A 25256-nucleotide genomic window follows, 5' to 3' on the forward strand; every position below is an offset into this window, starting at 1 on the left:
TAAGGATGTTTCAATGATTGAAATAGGAGTTTAGAATAAAAATCTTTGTCTGGATACAACACAGTATACGTACCCAATATGCCAACTGTATTGTGATAAGTCAGGTCCGGAAACCTTGTTGGCATACCTAGTATGCCAAAGGTTTTAACTGTGAAAGTCCGGGAACCTTGTTGTCTTACCTAGTATGCGAACGGTTTTACCTGATTAAAGTCCGGGAAAGTTGTTGGCATACCCAGTTTGCGAACGGCTTGCTTAGACCAAAGTCCGGAACTGTTGTTGGCAAACCTGGTTGGCCAACGCCAATAATTGAGTTCTAAAATTGGTTACGTTTGATTCTCAGACTCATGAAATAAAACATTTATGAATTAAGGAATGCAAAACTTTGTAAACCATGGCTTAATGTTTATGAATTGATTCTAGCAAGTATTCTGTATGATTATGAATCAATCCAATTTTGTTTCAATTTGTTCATAACATTTCAATGAGAAAGTGAACAATTAAGCAACTCTATTTGTGACACATTTAGATTCATATTAGTATCTATCATGATTGATTGATCATCATATTTGATCTAGAAGTGTTAGATGAGTAAGGCTAAGATGTAAGTGTTCATATGGATAACTTCAGTTAACTGTTATTGAGCAAATTCAATATACACGTTTAGGTACAGTTACCTATATCTCATTAAAAGTATATTTCATTTGTGTGTAACAAGTTAAGTCAATCTAACAGTGGTAAATTAATGCTTATTTTCTAAGCAAACTTGGGTTGTATCTTAAACCAGGATGTTATCTAACGATGGATATTGAATGCTTGGTTACAAAGTAATCTTGAGCAAACCCTGATATGAAAGGCTATATAAGGGAGAACTCTAGCAACTGGAAAAGCTAATCCCGACAGTTTTCCGTGTACTAGCTGCGTCTAGAGTCGATTCTCCATTAACCTAGGTTTTTCCAAGACCATATTAGGTTAACGATTTGAAGACTTCATTTGGGATTCATGAAGCCATATTAAACTTTTTATCTGTAGTTGTGTATTTTGTTCTTAGTTTTTCTATTGTGTTGAGTACTATCTTCTCTAGGATTTGCTCGAGATATATCTCCGATAGGTAAGATATAAAAAGTACTCACAAAAGTTCTTCGTCTCAGACTTTTGTGATTCCACAATAACTTGTCATAATAATCAGTTGGGTTATTGTGAGGTGACTGATATTACTAGGATGCTCTTCGAGAGTATAAGTCCACGGTATTGGTTAGTTCCTGTTCACCTTGATTTATCATAAGACAGAACAAACAAAATAAACGATAGGCATTTCCGTGGGAGACAAATTTTTTTATAATTCTTCGACTCTGGGTCGTAATAACTCATAGTTGTGGGTGAGAGCATCTAAGAGAGTCGAGTGCGTAGAAACCGGCGTGGTTCTGGAGGCGTAAGGAACACGACTGTACCTTAATCAGTGTGAGACTTGGTTGGGGATCAACTACAATCCAGTCCGAAGTTAACTTGTAGTAGGCTAGTGTCTGTAGCGGCTTAATACATCGTGGTGTTCAAACTGGACTAGGTCCCGGGGTTTTTCTGCATTTGCGGTTTCCTCGTTAACAAAATTCTGGTGTTTGTATTATTTATTTTCCGCATAGTATTTGTTTATATAATATAAATATCATAGGTTGCACGCATTTCAATCAATTGGTAAATCCGACCTTGTTTGTTGGATAGGAATCGATTAACACTTGGATATTGGTCTTCGGTACCATCCAAGTTATTGCTATTCAATCAGACTCCAAATTTCTATATGTCTATCTGTTTGTTTGCTGATTGAATTGAGAAAGAGAGATATAACTCTTTGATATCTTTCTTGATTGAGCTCGCTTTTTAAGTTGGTGCTCTCGGAATTATATTGGAGGTTGTTTCATACCGATTGCTAAAGGAATTATTGGGTATGGTTGTTATACCCCTGTTATTTTAATTGGTATCAGAGCATGCAAACGCGATAAGATTTCACAAGTCTGTGATTGAAGAAATCCAATGTGTACGGAAAATATTATCTCTGTTGACGCTTCACCAGTTTTAGATCCACCCAACGCCGAGTGTGTTCTAGAAACCATCGATGAAGTTGAGTGTTTTGATCTAGAAAAAAATCATCAAAAATCTTTGTCGAGAGAAACAACCGATTGATGAGGAAAATTGATGGTCTTCATTGCAAAATCTACATCAAAGACTCTGATCTTCGAGAATGTTGTGAGGAGGTAGTTAATCTCTAGAAGAAGTTAGATGAACAAATCCGTATCAATACCGATATTGTTGCGGAAATTGCGAAGAATAAGGATTTGAAGCCTGTCAAAGAATCTTCCACGGATTTGAGAAACTCCTCTAATTCTTCCTATCGGAAATCAGGTGATAAGCGAGGTTTAGGCTTTGTAAAACCTGATATAACTCATAATATCTCAGATAAGTTAGGAGATATTAACTCATGTATGTTTTGTGGTTCTCATAATCATTTTCAACATACGTATGTGATTTTAAGAATATGTTAAAGATCTTCACAACAAAGCTGAACAACTATTTACTACTCTAAAAAGGTGTAGAAAACTAACAAGAAATCCCAAATGGGAAAGTAGTGTTAATATGTGAGCTTTTGCTCTAAAATCAACATCACCCTTTCAATGGTTCATTGATAGCGGATGCAGCCGGCATACTACTGGAGATATTTCTTGGTTTGTGAACTCAAACGATTTTGAAGGAGGACCAGTAACATTCGGAGATGGGAGTTGCTTCTACATAAGCAAAAAGGGGGCGATCAAACTGCCAAGCGTTCCAGAAATTCATGATGTCGTATACGTTAAAGGTAATGACTGCTAATCTTCTTTCTGTTAGTCAAATTTGTGACAAAGGACATAAAGTTGTCTTCAGTACAAATGGGCGTGACATTGTAGACAAGACCGGAAAATGATTTTTCAGGGAACTCGTGGTAAAAATAACTGTTATCTTCTAGATACTCAGATTAATAATTATTGCAATTTAACTAAGGTGGAATCTACACATCTTTGGCATGAGCGTTTTGGTCACATCAATTGCCGCTTTCTAACTAAAATTATTAACAAATAACTTGTTAGAGGTGTTCCAAAAATCAGTGCTAAGATTGATGGTGTTTGTGGTGCATGTCAAAAGGGTAAACAAACAACAATTCCACATAAATCATCTTGAGATATTATCAATAAATCCCCACTTGATTTAATTCATATTTATCTCTTCGGACCTATTCAACAACCTACTGTTGCTGGGAAGAAGTACGCTTTAGTTATGGTAGATGACTACACCAGATTCACCTAGGTGGCGTTTTTAGCTCACAAGAATGAAACCCTTAGTGAATTCAAGATTATTGTGAATAGAATCCAGAACGAACAGGGTCGCATGCTAAAGAAAATTAGAAGCGGATCGTGGAACTGAATTCAAAGATACTAAGGTATTTGAATTCTGTGACAAACTAGGGATTACTCAAAAATACTCACCACCCATTACTCCAAAAGACAATGGAGTTGCGGAAAGAAAGAATAGGAACATTCAGGAAATGACAAGGGTTATGCTCCATAACAAAAACTTACCGTTGAAGTTTTGATCAACCATGTTTATTTGCGGTCCAAGACCCTAAATAAGACTCCCAACTTACACTATCTCAGAGTGTTTGGAAGTAAGTGCTACATTCTAAAAGATCGAGAACATAAAGGGAAATTTGATTCCAAAAACGATGAAGGTATTTTCTTGGCTATGCATCTGACAGTCGTGGTTTTCGGGTATACAATCTCAGAACTCATGTTATGATGGAATCAACAAATGTTATTATTGACGATCTGAGAAACTTCCGTCATGATGACTCTCCTGCTGAATTGCCTCCAACGAAGAAAATTGGGATAGTCAAAGAAATCTCAGAATCAGTAGAAGTTATACCAGCGGTAACAGATCCTGATATTTCTAGTGACGAAGGGAAAACCCATAATCAGGGTATTCCTGTTGAATGTGAACGTGATCCTCCATGGCACCCCTGGGTTAAAAGGAATCATGATACTAATAGTATTATTTGAGCTAAAGATTCTACAGCTAAAATGAGAGAACAACTTACAACTATTTGCAATTTTGGATGTTATCTGTCGCAAGTAGAACCTAAAAACATTGATGAAGCTCTTGGCGATCCCTTATGGGTGAATGCAATGCATGAAGAGTTAAATCAATTTTAAAGACAAGATGTATGGGAGCTCGTACCTTATCCCTCTAATGTAAATATTGTTGGTACTAAATGGATATTCAAGAACAAGTCAGATGTATTTGGCACAATTCTCAAAAACAAATCAAGACTTGTCGCTCAAGGATATTCACAGATTGAGGGTATCAACTTTGACGAAACCTTCGCCTCTGTGGCACTCCTTGAGTCCATTAGATTACTATTAACTCATGTTTGTTTTCTCAAGATTAAGCTATTTCAAATGGACGTAAAATTCGTGATCGTTGTCGTATGTGTCAAAAATAATTTCACTTTATTACTTACAAATAATATAAATCAAGTATATGATAAGAAAGAGTTCGTTCCACGGGAGGCTTTTGTTGTAAAAAATTTCAGTTTCTAAGTAACCAAGGGGGATTTTTCTGATTCTATCTAGCAATAAAATAAAGCAAAACAAATAAAATAATTGGAATAGTCAATAAGGAGAAGATATTGGTCAAGTGATAATATCATTAACAAACATGTATTTTCATCAACGACTAGAATTGGAATTTAATCACGCAATTATCAAAAGTCCTAGGATATTTTGATCACAAGAGTATCCATTTATTTCCTGATTTAATCACAAACAATATTAAAAGATGCTAGTGTGAAATCTACCTAGAAAGCAACCTAAAGCTTAAAAGCACAATTAAGTTTAACTTCCGAAGAGCATTAAGTTTTATGAAATAAGACAAATCAAGGCAATTGAACATGTAAAAGCACTAATCCAATATAACCAAGGTTATGATTCATACGCGAGTAATAAGATGTATCACTAACATGAAATAACCACAAGATGCTACTAGAAATCAGAGATCGACAACTTTTAAGTATTGAAAACCCTAATATAACTATAGAGTTGAAAACAAATCCAATTGATTCCGGACTCAACCAAACTAGCAATCAGATCATATGATAATATAAACCATGAATTATAAGCGATAGAATTGAGACAAAACTAATTTAATGAATCAAATAACATGTTGTGAAATCAACTTTATCCCATAACCAATAATAATATTTAGTTACTCATATTAATGGAGTTCATCGTAATAATATTTGGAATAAAGAACATCACAATAAATACGAAAGCAAACCATAGTAATATTTCTTCTCCAAAAGCTCCAAGCACAATAGAGTAATACGTGATTTTTTCCACGTTGTAGAAGTCCTGTCATTTTATTGCTTTTCTCCGAAATTAGGTCTAAGTCTTTAAAGTCCAATAATAAGATGTCCACCAAGCCCATACGTAGAAAATACCCATGAAAAAAATATACCAAAAATATATCACCGGAAATTGGTCAAAATGTAGTAGGGAAAGTCATCGGAAAGTATCTCATTCCGAGCACATCCACCAGTACTGCACCAGCTATCACTTCACAAATCTATTTTATACCATATCCATTCCACTGCCATATTTATTCCTGCCCTAACATTCATCTATAAAGCATCCATTCGCAATTTCTACTTCAGCTCAGGCCACCTGCAATCCACAAGCACATTCTCCGGCAGCAACAGTACTCACCAGAAACTCAAGCCACAACACCAGCCATGGTTAGATAATTAATAGCATCACCTGCTGCTCAGTTCCTCGCCGGAAATTGGTCAAAATGTAGTAGGAAAAGTCACCGGAAAGTATCTTAGGTGAGCAGAAAAGTCAATCCGGTCACCGGTCCAAGGTGAGTCGACGAGTCAACTGAGTTAACTCGGGTCAAGTACCGAGTCAGGGACGAGTTAGCAGCCTGATTCAACTGAGTGGCTTGAGTTGCCAGGCTTGAGCCATCTTGCACGGCCATGACTAATGCTGCACAATCATTGTGCAGCATAGATGCCTATCTCGCCATGATGGCTGCTCATCCCGCCTCACTGCACATACAACATCATTCCAACTATTCTCTTCTTGCCTTTCTGCATTATTTTCCACCTTAATTGCAGCTTGTAACATCAGTTCATGCTCAATTGCAGTTGCAATCCCACACACAGCCCACATTTAGTCGTCATTCCATCTCTGCAACCCAACTTCAGCTCAAACAACTGCTTCTTGCACCATCAGAACAAACAACATTAAATTATGATAGCACACCTACTTCTATCTCCTGAATTACAGTAGCAACAATCCAGACCCTTGAATCAGCACCATCGAAATAACACCCATATCTCAACATCTCCTCATTTCAGTCACAACTTCACAACCACCACAGTTCTAGATTCAAACACAACTGCAACTGCTCTACCGCAATAGCTGCAACATATCCTTGCACGCCAGCTCTTATTTATTTCCTTCTCGGTTCTTCCATCCATTAGCAGTAACACCTGCAATTTTGAACTCAAACAACCAAAGTTCACCAGCTTCACACATATAATATCACATCATGCAATTCATGTTCACAATCCCATCTATCTCTCCATTCCATTGTAGCATCACCTGCAACTCCATCAGTCACAGCTTCAATAACCATAAGCTACACCTTGACTGTCTCAGTTCAAACCATACTCAACCAACAAACTTCCACCTGCAATGCCATTCCATGCAAACATACATCTACTTTGTGACCGTATCAACAATATTGAACTTCTGCATCTGCAACTCAACCTAACTGCGAGCCATTCAACCCATTACAGATTCAACACAACCCTTCAATTTCTCTACCATATTCATCTCATACTTCTCATAAATTGCATCTCATCTACAACCATCTATCCATGTCTAACATCAACACCAGTTGCACGTATCTCAACCATTTCCTTCACAGCAGCAGCTAACACTTTCATTCCGAGCACATCCACCAGTACTGCACCAGCTATCACTTCACAAATCTCATTCATTCTCTACATCATTTTATACCATATTCATTCCACTGCCATATTTATTCCTTCCCTAACATTCATCTACAAAGCATCCATTTGCAATTTCTACTTCAGCTCAGGCCACCTGCAATCCACAAGCACATTCTCTGGCAGCAACAGTACTCACCAGAAACTCAAGCCACAACACCAGCCATGGTTAGATAATTAATAGCATCACCTGCTGCTCAGTTCCTCAAGCTAATAACAGCTGCAAACAACAGCCTCAACAGCAGCTTCTTCTATCTTGCACAGTAAGCACCATAGCCACAGCAAACCCATCACCATATTTGAACAAAAGAACAAATCTCCACTAGACCCCATATCAGTTCCATAAGCAACAACCTCATCTTCTTGATTCTGTAATTTGAACACAACCAGAAACATCATCTCATTGAAGCTCTGCTGTAATTCACAACACCATCATCTTCCTGCCAAAATAAATTTTGAACCAAACCCAACTTCGTTTCAGCTGAGATACGAATTCGAACAAATCCCATATCTCAAATCCACACGTTCCATCTCCTCTTCATCATCTTCTATCACAGATTCAATCCATAACCTGATTTATTATCTCCGACAAAAACCCTTCTTCTCTGCTTCTCGAATTCTCCTTCCCTTACAGCTTTTCCAAATCTTCGAATTTCAGAAACCCATCAGTAATTTCTCCGATTTCATCTCTAAATTTTTGAATCTGAGAAATTGTGCCGCCATCTCAGTTTCAGGTGGAGTAGGAAAAAGAGAAATTAATGTTGATTTTTAGGTAATTAGTGTGAACCAAATGTAAAAACAAAATAGAAGAAGAATATAATAGTCGAAGAAGAGAAACTTTGTTGATTTCTTGTGTATTTACAAAGGAGGAAAATACCTCTTATATAGGCTTTCTTCCATTAGGGAAATAATTACATAATTAAATCACCAATTATATCTAGAATAAGGGGATTACAAGAGTTACAAAGTTAACACCCATAGTGGATATTAAGAGCCTAATTACTATGAATTAGTGGAGTGGTGGTTCATCTTCATATAATTATTTTATAACACTCCCCTAGATGTCCACCACGTAAAAACGTTGCCTCGTTAAAACCTTGCTAGGAAAACCCAGTAGAAAAAACCACAACAAATGAAAAAGAGTGCAATATGTGGTGAATGTTGATAGAACTACCTCATTAAAACATTGCTAAGAAAACCCCGTGGGAAAAACCAAAGCGAAGGAAAAAGAGTGTAGATTAGAAAATTTCTCCCCCTCTTTACAGCTTCTATAACACTTTTAACTTGACAGGTATTTGAGTTGCCTCATTCCAGTCTTGCGAACCAGCTTCTTGAATGTGGAGGTTGGTAATGATTTAGTGAATAAATCAGCAAGATTCTCACTTGATCGTACCTGCTTTACTTCAACTTCTCTCTCCTTTACAAGTTCATGTGTGAAGAAAAATTTAGGAGAAATGTGCTTTACTCGATCACCCTTGATATAACCATCTTTGAGTTGTGCAATAGAAGCGACATTGTCTTCATATAATACTGTTGGAGTGTTTTTAGTCGAAGTAAGCCCACATGATTTCTGAATATGATGAATCATACTTCGCATCCAAACATACTCACGACTTGCTTCATGATACGCCAAAAGGTCAGAATGATTTAAAGACGTAGCTGCTAGTGTCTGCTTTACTGACCGCCAAGATATAGATGTATCACCATATGTAAATAAATAACCTGTTTGTGATCGACCTTTGTGGGGATCAGAACGATAACCTGCATCTGCATATCCTATTAATTTTGAATTAGATACTTTTGAATAAAACAGACCAAAATCAATTGCTCCACTAAGGTAGCGCAAGAGAGGCTTAACACCATTCCAATGGCGTTTAGTCGGTGCAGAACTGTATCTTGCCAATAAGTTGACATAAAATGCAATGTCAGGTCTTGTGTAATTTGCAAGATACATCAATGCCCCAATTGCACTTAGATATGGCACTTCTGGACCAAGAAGTTCTTCACCATCTTCTTTGGGACGAAATGGATCTTTATTTTCATCAAGTGATCTAACGACCATTGGAAAGCTTAATTGATGTGCTTTATTCATATGAAATCACTCCAAAACTTTCTTTGTATATGTAGATTGATGAACAAAGATACCATTTGACAAATTTTTAATTTGTAGACCAAGACAAAACTTAGTCTTACAAAGATCATTCATTTCGAATTCTGTTTTCAAATAATTAACAGTTTTTATGAGCTCTTCAGGAGTCCCAACTAGATTTAAATCATCAACATAAACTGCAATGATAGAAAAACCAGAAGTTGATCTTTTGATAAAACCACATGGACATATAACATTATTAATGCATCCTTCCTTCAACAATATTCACTAAGACGATTATACCACATTCGCCCCGATTGCTTTAGTCCATACAAAGATCTTTGCAGCTTTATTGAGCACATGCCTCTTTCAGCTGATTTGCTTGTGGCGGGAATTTTAAACCCTTCAGGGCTTTTCATGTATATGTCACTATCTAGTGATCCATATAAATATGATGTGACTACATCGATAAGATGCATGCCCAAATTTTCTGAAACTGCTAAACTCATCAGAAATCGAAAAGTAATTGCATTCATTACAAAAGAATACGTTTCTTGGTAATCAATACCAGGTCTCTGCGAGAAACCTTGCGCAACAAGTCGAGCTTTGTATCTTATAGTCTCATTATTTTCGTTGCGTTTTCGTACAAATATCCATTTGTATCCGACATGTTTTACATTTGTTGGTGTCTGAACAATGGGACCAAAAACATCACGTTTTGCTAATGAATCGAGTTCTGCTTGGATTGCATCCTTCCACTTTGGCCAATCAGTTCTACGTCGACATTGTTCGACGGTTAGTGGTTCAGGATCATCAGTATTTTCAAATACATCCAAGGCAATTTCATAAGAAAATTTATGATCAGGAATGATTTTGTTCCGATCCAATAGTCCTTCTGTACCTATATGATTTATAGAGATTTCTTTATTTTCAGGTACATCTTCCTCTTCATGTGTAATAATTTCAGATTCATCAATCATTGATTTTCCGGATGTGGTATTTTCCGGAATCCCAACATTTTTTCTTTTCTTCCGCGGAACTGAATCTTTTGCATCAAGAGGTCTTCCACGCTTCAAGCGTGGTTTAGACACATCATTTTGTCCTTCAGAGACAACTACTCTCGCTGGATTATTTGCAGCAGGTATATATGATTTTGTTACTCTACCCATGTCTGTGAATGCATCAAGCATTCTATTCGCAATACTTTGCAAATATATGATCCTTTGGACCTTAAATTCACTTTGACTAGTGCGAGGATCAAGGTGAGCTAAAGAGGGAGTATTCCATGAAATTTCACGACGTTTTTCAAGCTTTAGCTTTTCTCCCCCTAACGACGGGAAATTTGACTCATCAAAATGGCAGCCTTCAAAACGTGCCTTAAAAACATCTCATGTTAATGGTTCCAGGAACCTGATTATTGATGGAGAGTCAAAACCAACGTAAACTCCAAGTCGGTGTTGGGCCCATCTTAGTCCTTTGTGGAGGGGCTATTGGGATATATACAACACAACCAAAAATTCTTAAATGTGAAATATTTGGTTGTTGTCCAAATACAAGCTGTATAGGTGAGTAACTGTGATAATTGGTAGGTCAAATACGTACCAGCGCTGCCGCATGTAAAATTGCATTCCCCAAGCAGAAATTGGTAATTTAGACCGAAAAATTAATGATCGAGCGATTAATTGTAATGTTTAATAAAATATTCTGCTGAACCATTTTGGGTATGTGTGTGAGCAACAGGATGCTCCATGTCAATTCCAATTGACATGCAATAATCATCAAATGCTTTAGATGTAAATTCACCAGCATTGTCAAGACGAATAGTCTTAATGGGGTGATCTGGAAATTGTGCCCTTAGTTGTATGATTTGAGCAAGTAGCCTTACAAAAGCTACTGTACGACTTGAAAGTAGGCAAACATGAGACCATCGGGTTGATGCATCGATTAGTACCGTAAAATATCTAAATGGTCCACAAGGAGGATGGATAGGTCCACATATATCTCCTTGAATTCTTTGTAAGAAATTAGGTGCCTCAAAGCCAACCTTTGTTGAAGATGGTCTAATTATTAATTTTCCTTGAGAGCATGCATCGCAAGGAAAATCACGAGGCGTAAGGATTTTGTGATTCCTTAGAGAATGACCATGTGAGTTTTCTATAACCCGGCGCATCATCGTAGATCCCGTATGACCAATACGGTCATGCCAAAGTTTAAAAATCTTTGGATCAGATATTGCAAGATGTATTTATATTATACTAGTGTGATATAATCCAGATGCAAAAGCCGAGAGATTTTCTAACACACATTTCTTGCCTGACACAATAGAAGTTATACAAAGATATTCAATATTATCTTCGCTAATAGTCTCAATATGATATCTATTTTGACGAATATCTTTAAAACTAAGAAAATTTCTTGTGGATTTTCTAGAATATAAGGCATCTTGGATATTTAATTTTGTACCACTAGGTAATAATATAACAACTCTTCCGGAACCGTCAATTATTTTTGATATTCCTGAAATGGTACTAACATTAGCATTAGCTAGTTTTAGACTTGAGAAGAATCTCTTATCTTGGAGAATTGTATGTGTTGTTGCACTATCTACAATGCACTTAACCTTATCACTTGCATTAAAAGTGCTCAAGCCTTTAACAATATCCATATCGCTAAGGAGAGCTAACGTTGCTGATAACGTAGTGTGAACCAAATGCAAAAAACAAAATAAAAGAACAATATAACAGTAGAAGAAGAGAAACTTTGTTGATTTCTTGTGTATTTACAAAGGAGGAAAATAACTCTTATATAGGCTTTCTTCCATTAGGGAAATAATTACACAATTAAATCACCAATTACACCTATAATAAGGGGGTTACAAGAGTTACAAAATTAACACCCATAAAGTGGGTATTAATAGCCAAATTACTATGAATTAGTGGAGTGGTGGTTCATCTCCATATAATTTTTTTATAACAGTTATCTAATTTTTAGGTTTCTTATAGGAAATTTAAAGTGGATAAGCCACCCAGGTGGAGTAGATAAGGGGTACCCATAGTTACTTAAGACACCCCAAATGTTGATATGAGACACCAAAGAATGGAAACTTCTTTTCCTCCATTGTGCTTCCAATAGCACCTATATGTGCGAAATGATGCTTTTTCCCTTCTTGCTCCAAATGAACGCTTTCTCATTCTTTTGCTCCAAATGACTCCAGAGTAACTAGTAAACTCAAAAGTAAACATAAGATACATAATTTACAAGAAAACTCGTAAAGAAAGCATAAACAATAGATAAATATTAAGGTGTTTTAGAACCTATCAAATTCCCCCATATTTAGAATTTGCTAGTCCTCGAGAAAATCAAACTAAACTAATTCTAAAACCTACAACTCCCTTTCGTTGAGGTTACAGTTACATGTAGCATGTAAAACAAGCCTTTATAACCCCTAGGTGTCCCTAGTGGACGAGTTATAGTCTTATGAGGGTTTACAAGAGGTATACCCACAAAACCTACTTTTCCAACTTACAAGTTCTCCGAAATGATAACATCCAATGCGCTAAGAAGACATAAAGATTCTGCACACTAGTCATAAGAAGTTAAACATATCAAAGAACACAATCTCATGCTCAAAAGTTGAGAGAGAAATAACCATCTCTTATCGAAAGAATTCAGGTTCGAGAGTGACCGGAAGTCTCGACTCCGCCTCACCAGAAAGGGTTTTATAAAATTGCACTCAATAATAAACAACTTTTTTATGGATTACACATGTGTCCAGGTAGGAATGAAGAGAGAATTCCCACAACACATTGAATGGTAGGAAGGCAAAACCCTGCGAATCGTTTTAAAAACCCACATCTTTTATCATTTTAAAATCCTTTTATTTTCTGACGATCTCTAAGAAAAGAAATCAACCACTTAACAATGGTGAGAATATACTTACTTACATTGTTATCCGTTCAAGGTGCAGTTACCACCACTCATAAAGTCTATAGAAACGTCTCTGGCCTTGAATCCTTGTCTTCATATTCGTCTTCGTATTCGGTCTTCAGCTCTTGATGATGAAATCTTAAACTTCTTGGAATCTTGACAATGTGACTCTTTCCTCTAATTCCGTGTTGCTTGACACTTCATTATGAATCTTGGCTTTATTAAAAGAATACAAAACTAAAAATGAACTAAACAAACCAAAATATGATGCAATGAATTTTTATTTTCTATCTTTTTTTTTTAAATTTACCGATGACATCTATTAATAGAAAATCAAAAACGAAATTACAAAACAATAGTTGCAAGCCTATTCATAAGTTGAGCCCCAACCCTCTTCTGAATAGCTACTCCTAATCTATCAAAAAGAAAATTCCCTACCTTAGAATTAGCATCATGCCTAGTAAGAAAATTCTTCAACCTTTTCAAGAATACCATGGTCTCCTTACCAAGTTCACCTAAGGTCGTAAAAGCTAAGGTGCCAAAACCATAACCATTAGATGAATATATATCAAGGTATTTGTTACGCTTACGCTCCACAACACGAGACACAACCACTCCAGGGGCAAAGTTTTGTAGATCATTTCCTTTCAAAGGTGAAACACCGGTCACATCAAAGCAAGTATGTTAGAGCACTGCTCGGTCGAACTCACAAGTGTTGCTATCTCAAGCTTGTTTGTAAAGTTTAGTTGATCAAAACTATATACTTGATTTCTAATATACTTATAGTTATGTCTCGGACTAGGATAGAATGTGCAGTTGAGCTTTAGACTTCATGACATTCATCGATTGAAGACGAAGATCTACTAAGGGGAGATTGGAGGAACTTCATCAACAAAAGGTATTTGGAGGCTAAAACATATTTATCACTCAGATGTCTATTCTATTCTACCTTCCTTACTGAGACACAAAGTAGTATGGCTATAAAGTCTTTATTTTATACACATTTGATATTTCGAGCTGATTATAACTCGCTTATCGATTTTCTCGAAATATGTGTTGGTAGATTTTTCCTTAGCTATGTTCATCATAATCTTGACGAATTTAGTTGAAAACAATTTATTTGTTGGAAACTAGATATTAAGTCAAAAGATGATCACGTGGAAATTTCCTTGAAACATCTTACATGATTTGTGTGAGACAATCATTTGATGTCGACTTGAAAAGTTTCGTATTGATCATTCGATCACTTGAAAATTGCTTATAAGCTGATGGTTTGTGTGAGACAACCATTTTCGTCTTTTAAGAATATTTCAATGATTGAAATGAGAGTTTGGAACTACTAACCTTTGTCTGGATACAACACAATATGCGTACGTGTGCACTAACTGTTGTGGTATGATTTAGGTATGGAAAACAAGTTTCCATACCAGTATGCGAATGGTTTTAACTGTTAAAGTCCGGGAACCAAGTTTCTATACCATTATGCAAACGGATCTACCTGAGTTACGGTCCGGAGCAGCAGTATACGTACACGTTTGCGAACTGTTGAAATAGATCAAGGTTCGGGTGTAGTAGGTAAAAAATGATTCTGCTGAAAATGGTAAATTTGGTGTGTTGATGAGAAAAAAATTCAAACCCTAAATAAAATGTACAACACATGAGTACTTAGATTCGAGAGATCAATCTGTAAGACTCTGGCCTAAACCAAGAAATGGACGTTCCAGATTCAATTCGATCACAAAGGAAGGAAAAGGGTTGATCTTAGGGAGGGAAACAAAGAAGGTGTTGAGATCAGAATGGCTAACTATAAAGGTGTTGTTTTTTTATGACTTATATCAGAAGATAGAAGTTGCTTGCAGAATGTAATCTATAAGTTCTTGGTGTCTTCTAGATACATGTGATGATAACACTGGTGTATGTTGAAATAGGTTGAGAACTTATTTATACAAGTCATAGATGAACAAACTGATCTCGTAGGAAGTGGATGTATTTAATTAGTGGAGAAGTGGGGATCGTATAAAAGCGGTGAGAATCATGTCCCTGTCATGAAGGGAAGACCGTTCAGCTTTACATCTACTACTCCTTTACTGCTATCAACCATCCACCTTTCCTTACACTTTCTCGTAATGGGCGTGTTGCACGTCGGACGCTGTAAACCGCCAGACCAATACCCTGATGAGTATCCCCATTTTGTGACATATTTGATGTCTCGAGTATTTTCGTGGAAAATATGGAGCAAGTTATATGAATAATGAAATAAGTTTTGCATAGTAGTTGCTCAGTGGGTCTTGCTGGAAAGATCTGATAATTTTGACCAATCACGCACACGCTAGGCGGTAGGTGGTCATGTGTGATAGGTCAAGTCATGTAAACGAGACTTCGTATGTGTTAACGTTCAAAAATAGAATACGATGCTTTTAGGTTAAATAAATAATCAAATAATAAAAATTATTTACTAAATCGATATTTAAGAAATATCGCTTGTCATCGATGCATATAAAGCATCACTTTTAAGCAAACAACTCAAATTAAATCGACATATTCAAAGTGTCGATGTTAGGAGCGCAACCGGCCTTATCTGGCCGAACGGTTGGCAGCCAAGTAGATCGACTAAAGGCGGCGTGATCGAATCATGAAGAAGGGCGACAACTGACAACAATTATGGCATCCCACTGGTCGCCTAAGATTGGATCTAAGACGGTTAAATCATCTAGCAAAGTTGGATAGTTGAGATGATTTTACGGCAGCTGTTGATTACCGTTAATTTATTTAACACTCTTATGAGTAGCGCGACCAACCAACTTTGGGTATCCGCCAAGATTCGTATGGGTAATCTGAGAACAAACCGGTCCTCATGGAAGAGCACCTCTCAGTGATCACGACGACATCTCATTGGCTCTCTGAAATTGGATCTAGGTCGGTCAATTCCGTTGGCAAAGTTGGATGGCCGAGATCGCTTTGCGGCAGTTACGTACTATCGTTGGTCGAACTCGAGGCTTTTAAATGCCGTGTGACCAGCCAACTTTGGGTGATCGGTTTTGAGTGTATACCATTGACCAGCCGTGTGACCATCCAGGTTGGGAGCAATACGATTGGCCCAAGCAAAATGTGGGCCGCCAGAGTGTATCGACACCCTGTTGGTCTCCCAAAATTAAATCTAGGCCAGTCGATTCGGCTGGCGAACTTGGACGACTATGATCGATTTAAGACTTTCATGGACAATCTTAATTCGTTCGAAACTTTTTATCCGCGCGGCCAAGCCTATTTTGGCTAGCGGTTATGGTTGCTGCTGAAAGGATGGGAGAAATCCGATTGATTGGAATAGAAGTAGGCCCGCCAGTGATTATTGTGGGACTTATTCGGCCGTGTTTGCAAGATCTAGGGTTAGCTAAAGGATCTTACCAAGTTGTATGGTCATGATCAATTTGCGACTATTTTGGACGACCAAGATCTTATTTCTTAAGGATTGTAAGCACGTCGACCAACCTACTTCCACTTTTAATTAAAAATGTTGGTTACGTCTTTGGAACGATCTGATTGGTCGATGGAAAAGAGGGACCGACTGTCAGCAACATGGGGCATGGCCGGTCGGCAAGAAGAGGTGTCGGCTAGGGAAAATCGAACGGTCAAGTTGCCAGGTCGTGTGTCCTTTCGCTACTTTTCAACTTAGTCGCGGATTCCTTTTTTCTTCTTTATTTGATTTTTGGTAGGATTTGACTCCTACTATCTACATGGTGGCTCGGTTTCCTATCTTGCCTTGATATCGACCAATAGGGATCGAGAATTTTTGTAGGTTCTGTTTTAGTGCGAAAACCTAATTTTGTAAGATGACATAAAATTATGTCAAAATTGATTTTTTGGCAAGTTGCCACAAAATTAATCAATTTTGTTGAATATTGTGTGCTTACACAAAATTACTAATTTTGGTTGTTTTTGCAAGTGGCGTTTATTAGTGGCACGACTTATAATGCTTCTTATGTATGTCTTAATCTGAACATTAAGAAAACCCATGCTTTCAGCTAACAACGAATATAAATTTAACGTAAGTTATTTAAGAGTTCAGTCGGGAACACATCATAAGATAGACACTCAGCAAACCTGCATTAGTGAATAATGCAAGCAGGAGCTTCGAAAAAATCTACAAAATATTTGTGATTCTGCAATCGACACTATTCTAATTAAATTTTGTATATAAATATACTGAGTTGATCGGTACATATTGTAAGAAGAGTGGCGTAAGCGCTCGTCAGCTTTGAATAACTCTTACTTCTTTGCAGAACAAGAGTACGTAAATTTAGGATTTTACGGTTTTAGCCCTGAACTAAAAACCACCATCAACATTAAGTCCTCTGTTTAGCACGTAACAATGACATTTTTGCGGAGTAAGCACTATATAGTGATAAAAGAAAATAAAATTCATGAGAAGAGTAAACAGACGTTACCAGGAGAGAGAGGCCGGTTTGACCTTTGAGCAGGACATGTTTAACGAAACGTCGAGGAAAGTAACAATCACCCACTTAGCATGCGCCGATTAGTTCCAAGTAGATATGCAAATAGTCATCTGATATCCCGCATTCAAATCCTGTGTATACGACAGATAGGAAATCATATCATTTACCGGATCTGGTAGACTTGTTGGATATAAAAAGGAACACTTTGGTCATTCCTTTCTCACCGATCATCATAAAGTTGTACTCTTCTTCTTTCTTCTACTGCCAGGTAAGTACTTCGTCTTTCTTTGCAGTTTGTTTTATCCTCCGCCACGTCGGTTGTTGATATACTGTGATCCCATGTTTTCAACAATATATGATGGGAACCCCCAGTGATGATTATTCTTTCAACTCTCTAGAAAATAATTTTGGAGTTGATGAACCCAAGATGAACGTTTTTGAAGAGGTATTGACCAAAATAGATCGTCCGTTTCGTGAAGTTGGACAAGCCATAAAGAGTATTTCCCTCACACATATGAGCATTGTTCGAGAACGTTCAAGCTTTCTTGGCTTCGATTAGCGTGGAGGAGAATTCGAGACGCGATGAAGCATCTCAGCCAACGAGCGTTGGGAATGAGAGATTTGCGGTTTGTCAAAAGCGGCGGAGGGTGGAGTACGAACAGCTTCTGGGTGCACACGAACTTCTAGATAACTATGGATACCCTATTCATAACGCCGTCATAATTCTCGACTATGACGTTGACGAACCCCATCATGGGGAAAACCCTCAAGAGGTGTTGAAATAGTTTCTGAAAAGGATGTTGAAACATCTTCCGAAGAGGATATCGGAGCGTCTCCTAAACAGGACGTTGAAGCATCTTGCGAGGAGGTGGTTGAAGCGGTTTCTAGAGAGGGTTGTGATGAATGGAGCATTAATCCTGGTGTTAATGCTGATAATTAGATTTTTCACTTATGAATTTCTTATGTATATGAGCATATTTTTCGTAGTATGTAGATGTTTCTTTGATATTTCAGTAGACGTACTTCATAGGGCTAGAGCCAGGGCTTCTTCGAATAATAATATTATTTTTTTCAATCAAGTTGCTCCCATGATTTTCTTTTGCCTCCTGTCGGATGAATGAGCGATACCTCTCGGGACTAAATAATATGAATCCACAAAATATCTCGTAATATTTTGAAACTTGAAATGTAACACGTCTCAGGAGAATTGTTGTAGAATTCCCAAATTCGACGCCTGGATGTGAGCGTCTTTCCTGCGAAAGTCCTGCTCCATCGTAACATTTATTTTTCTGAATTCCACGATTGATACTTTGATTATGGAATTCAACTTTTCATTTGATGTTCCCCTAGTAGACATCAGAGAATTCGATGCTACTGACAAAAACATGATCGTCACAATCAAAAGGTGAAGAGCTGCATCAACCTGGTGAAGCGTGTAAGAGGGATCTTGTCTTCACTGGCTGATATGGGCAACATGATAAGACCATCCAGGTGCATGGAGTGCCATCTGACTATGCGTGAGATAAAAAATAAAAACCGCAAATGATGGATGCGTTTTCTGGGAAGGGTGTGCTAGTTGATTTCCCTTGATCGCTTTTATCCTTTGTTCATGAATTTTTTCATAGGTGTTTCGGAAGATAAGAGATGATTGATTTTTTGGGTTCGGAATCACCAAAAAATGATGCTACACTCTCTCCAGGTAGTTGTGTCACGTTCGCAAGGTATTAATATGGCACCAAATAATCTTCAGAATCGGACGGCTTGTTGGAGACCCTCTCAGGTATAAACACTGGCAAAGGACATACTCCCAGTTTCGCTTTGTTGTCGTGTATCCATGAGCGCCCCAGAACCATATTATAATCTGGTGTTTATGGGTGAAAACTGTTTCTACTAGTTTTGGTAAATTTGGGTGTGTGTGGATGAGAAACGAATCTAAACCCTAAACAAACGCACTGCACGAGAGTGATTTTGATTCGAGATATCAATCTATACAATTCTGGCCTAAACCAAGGAATGGCCGTTCCAGACATGCTTCGGTCACAAAGTGAAGGAGATGGGTTGATCTTAGGGAGGCAAGCGAAGAAGGTGTTGAGATTGTGAAGGTGTTGGCTGTTTATGACTTGTATCAGAATGTTGAACTGGCTTGCACAATGTAAGCTATCAGTTCTGGGTGTTTTCTGGATACTGATGACGACACTTGGTTTCTCTGTGTTGTTTTCGAAACACGTTGAAAAACCTATTTATACAAGTCATTTTAGCGCAATCCTCATCTCGTAGGAAGTGGGGGAAGTTGAGTGATGGAGCAATGGAGTCGTGCAGGTGATTTTCACACGATCACGTTTTTTCTCACTTCCCTCATCATCGTCAACTGTCCATTCCTCCTGACACGTTCTCGTAATGGGCGCGTTTCACGCAGCACGCTGTAAACCGCCAGACCAATACCCCAGTAAGTATCCCCCAGTTTGTGACATATTTGATGTCTCGAATGAGTGGGTCAGGTGGGACCCATGGCAAGAAATAGCGTACGGGCTATTAAATAACTAAGTTATTTATGGAATTGATATTCATGAAATATCACGTACGTTCGATGCATTTAATGCATCGTTTTCAAGCAAGCAGCTCAAAACAATCGATATGCATGAAGCATCGCTGTTTTAAAGCTTGACTGAATAAGTCGCAGATTAAGCGTCTTAAAATAGCATCGCGTCCGACCATCTTCGAGTGATCGTTTGGAGGACGCATGGTCGAGCCACCATCTGGTCGATCACTCTATGTGACAGAGTGGCGGGTGAGGATCATTGAGGCGTTTCATTAATCGCCTAACTCTTCATCTAAGATGTCTGTCCAAGCTGGCAAAATTGGACGGATGAGATAATTTACGACACATATTTGTTGCCGTTGATGAATTTTAAGGTTTTTCAAAGTGTGCAACGTCCCTTCTTTGGTGATGAGTGCTAAAAAGTGCATATTTCTATATATTTTTCTTGGCATTTAACTCATCTTTTGTGCATTAATTCTACATTTTATCCCATATTCTGTATTTTCATTGTTTTCAAGAATAAATATTTTTATTAATTAATTTTGCATTTTTAGGTAATAAATAAAGTTTGGATGAATAGCGGAGCGAAAAGAGCAGAAAAGTAGTGAAAAGCCGGGAGGAATTACACAAGGAAGCCGCGAAGAATGTTGTGCACAAGACCAAAAGGCTAGAAGTGGGCTTGAAGAGGAAGAATTGTTCTTAAAGAAGATATGGGCTTGGCATACCCAAGGCCCAAAACCCTCACCCAAAATCCATACCCGTTTTCCCTTTCTAGCCGTCAGATTGGATCATCTCAGCATCCTACGGTCGCAGCATCGCCAGTACATCAAAGTCTGAAATTCCTGACCAACACTACAGCACCTAACTCCATCTTGAGCCGTCAGTTTTGTTGTATCAGGCATCCGACGGTCGCTCCACATCCATTCACATCACGTCATTGGATCTTTCCCTCATCCTATCATCCTACGGATTCCCCTCACAAATCATCAAAATCCGCTACACCCGACCAACACTCTAGTACCTAATGCCTATACCTTAACCAAACATACCCTCCATCATTCCCATCGACTTCTTCTCTCCCATTCCTCTGCAGAAACACCTTCTCCCTCGCCAGTTCCATTAGCACCACCATACCTCTGCCACAACCACCAAAAGCCATCATGGCTCTCACCAATCGAAACCCATCATTATCCTACCCTTCTACCTACCTATTTCACCATTCTCTCTTCCTTTTCAGAAACCCTAGAGGATAGATTAGTGAAATATGTCGAGCTATAAAGAGAAATTGAAGGCATAGGAAGGAGCAGAGAAGGGAGAAGAAGCATGGGTTGAAGACGGACTCGTCTTATCACGTTTGGTAAGTTCGAAAATCAAAACCCTAGTCTACTGTCAATTTGGGGGTTTTTTGTATATGAACCCTAATTCTGTTGAGAGAGAATTGGGAGGAGGAGAGTGAGTGAAATAGGGTAAGTAATTAAACCATTCCCCTAATTTGTCGAAACCCTAGGTCCATTGTGTATTTTGGGAATTTGGGGAAAACAGGGTCTGAACCCAAATTGGGATTTTTGGGTATAAATAGAACTGATGTAAGTGTTGTTGGGTATGCCTGGACTAGCCAGTGCACCACCAAGAGGACTGGAATAGCCAGTTCCTCAATTCCTCACATGTTCTGTTTTTGTTTTTGTTTTTGTTTCAATTTCAATTACTCTTTATGTTTATCATGTTTTTAATTACTGTCAACATGTTCTAGTTCTTCAGTTAAGGCTCAGATGAAGCTTTAGTGGACTGTTAGGTAGTGGGATGTTAGGTTAGAAGCCTTAGTTCACTGAATTGATTGAGCAATGGGAGAAATCAGTGCTCACTAGTGCTTGTGATTGATTGTACTGTCAAAAGACAGTCAATACTAGGAGCACATCAGTTGAGCAAGCTGATTATCTTGCTATTCCCTTTTTGTATGCTTAGGATCTTAAGTTGGCCTTAACTGTCACTTAGTTCCATTAGGGATTCAACCTAGAACTACATTATTTGGCTCGGTCACAAGGGTGGATCAAAGCCGTAGCTTAGCCTACAATTTGTTTTTACAGTCACTTGCAACTCTAATTCTGTTATTCTTATTGCTCAGTTGAGTTTTCCTTGCTGTTTTATTTAGCTTTTGCACTTCACATCTTGCTGTGCACTGAAATCAGTGCACTGCCTTCCCTTCCCTTGGCTCATAGCCTTGGTTAGATGTTTTACCATCTCTGTTTCACTGTCACTGCAGCCTTGTGACCTTGCATTTAGTTTTGCATCAATTATCAGCATAGTGTAACTTCATTGCACACTCCCAAGTCCCTGTGGAATGACCCTGTTCTTGCACACAAACTACAATTTGACCCTGTGCACTTGCAGGTATCACTGTAGGCATCCATTTATTGTCTTATTTTCACATCTTTAAAAGCCTACCAAGTTTTTGGCGCTGCTGCCGGGGACTTGGTTGTGTTGTGTTGAATTTTTCTTGGCTTTTTTTGCATGTTAGTTCATTTGCATCATTGCATACTCTTTTGCATATTGTTTCATTCTAGCACACTCATCATGCATTGCATTCTTGCATTTTAGTGTAACTTGCTGTTTTAGTAGCTGCTGTGTAGTGCAGCTGAACTTCTTAGCTTCTAGCAAGAAACTAATCTTCTCCTTGAGCTGTCCAGGTACCTTGCTGTGCTGCTGTTCAAAGGCTGCTGTGTTGTGCAACTTGCCTTGAGCTGCTACAGCTGCTGTTGTTGAGCTGAGCCTGTGTTGCTGGTCCCCTGCTGCTGCTGCTGCTGTCTTTCCTTCCCTTGTTGTCCTTTACCCTGTACCTGTGGTGCTGCTGCTATTGCTGCTGTGCTCCTGTTGCTGGTCCCCTGCTGCTGCTATTGCTGCTGAAGCTGGTGTAAGATAAAGCCCAACTGGGCTTGTGAAGTGAACTGATTTGAACCAAGCCCAACTGGGCTGTAAGCTGCAGAAGGAGAAGAAATTGAACCAAACCCAACTGGGCCTTGAGTGTTGAAGCCAAAGCTTAGGATGATCCAAAGCCCAACTGGGCTTTTGCAACCAAACTGAACAGCTGGGCTGTGCTTCAAAGGTAAGCCTAAACCCATTAAGAGAACCCAACCTGTGGGCTTCCATTTTTAATCTGTGGGCATGTAATAATTAGTTTAATTTTAATTTTATTTCTTTCTTTATTTGAGATTGTAATAATTTTAGTTTTATTTTTATTTTCTTTTTTTGTGGGTTTGTAATAATTAGTTTTATTTTTATTTCTTTCTTTATTTGGGCTTGTAATTTAGTTGTTTGTTAGGCTTGTAGTTTCTTTTAAACTAAAATTTGGGCTTCAAAACCCAAATCAAAAAAAAATCAAAAAAAAAAAAAAAATTTGCTCCTAATTTCGAAAACCAAATTTTTAATCCCATAAAAACCAAAGTTTTCAAAACCCATAAAAATCAAAATTTTCCCATAAAAAACCAAATTTTTGAAAACCCTTTAAAACCAAATAGTGGGCTTTGTGTCTTTTCAATATGGGCCAACCTAGTGCTCTCCATGAATACATGTATCCCACAATAAAAATTCCATTATCATGTATTGTCTTACCTCAAACCAATAACCCTTTTTAAATAAATGCAAGCATGATACAAATACTTCCTTTATTTCGAGGGTTCGATTCTGAGAACCCCTATACTCATGTAAGAGAGTTTGAACAAATTTGTCGGACTATGCAACCTGATCATATGTCCGAAGACTTTCTGAAATTGCGTTTGTTTACATTTTCTCTAAAGGAAAGGGCCAAAACATGGTTTTACGGTTTGAGACCAAAATCAATCAACACTTGGGACCAACTCACAGATATATTTTTCAAAAAATTCTTTCCACATCATAGGACCATCACTATTCGTCAAAGTATCAATTGTTTTGTCCAATTGGATGAGGAAACTGTTTTTGACTATTTTGAACGTTTTAATGATTTGTTGAGTGAATGTCCACACCATGGATTTGAGAAGTGGAGATTTGTCGCTATCCTCTATGAGGGACTAGACTTTAAATCTCGAGCCATGGTTGAGTGTATGTGTAATGGTGAATTTCTTGATAAAACTGTGGATGATGCATGGAAATTTTTAGCTGAGATTGCGGAGAAAACCCAATGGGAATCCATTAGGGAAACTGAGACACTATCACATGATATAAGTGGTAATGAATTGAACTTTGAAAATAGCATGTCTAGTCCTTATCATGTGTATGATATTGAATATGAACCTAATCTAGAGGAACATGAGTTGACTAATGACACCACAACTGCTAATAGGGACAAGTATGCATATTACTATGATGATGATGATGATAATGTTATGTTAGAAGAACCTGTCTATGCTGAAAATGTTGTGGAACCTTTGGTTTCAAATACAATAGGCTTTTCTGCCCCGACCTTCATGAATGATATTTCTTCTAATATTTCATATGCATGTGATGTTGATACTGATTTAGATATTGTGCAATTATCCTGTGAAGAGCATGACTTAGGTAAATCTTCTGTTGACACTAATGATCCTATGCATGAAAACATAGTTGATGTGTCTGATTCCATACTTAAGCCACAATATATTGCTTCGGTTGATGATAATTTGAATATATCGGATAACCATGATTCTGAATTAGGACTTGTGCAAATTTTTTGTGATGATGAGCATGCTACACATCTTGAGTGTGACTTAGATAATGCTGATGTGACTGATAATATTGATACTCTTGATCTCATGCATGTGAGGCGCTTAGATGTCACTTTCTTGCCTAAGTCACAATCTGATAGCCTTGCATCCTACCTAGATTTGGTTTGTAACAATATTGTCAAACCAATTTTCATGAGAATACCTAATCTAGGCCTGGAACTGTGTGCCTCTCAAGTCCTCTTGGACTATTTTGCATCTAAATACAATATTTTCGAGGAGCCACAGTTAGGATATGCATGTTTGCCCGTCCCTAGCAAAGTTAATTTCGAGCTAGACCTTGTGCATGATGAACCCCCAAAACTGCGAGATTTTGTACCCAAAATTTTATCCGTTGAAAAATCCAGGTTTGGGGGTAGCTCATTTTGTTTCACAGTTTCACTTGCGTTTATTCCCTGTTATATTTGTGTGAAGCTGTTGAAAC

This window comes from Papaver somniferum, chromosome 11, assembly GCF_003573695.1.
Source record: "Papaver somniferum cultivar HN1 chromosome 11, ASM357369v1, whole genome shotgun sequence".
NCBI lineage: Eukaryota > Viridiplantae > Streptophyta > Magnoliopsida > Ranunculales > Papaveraceae > Papaver > Papaver somniferum.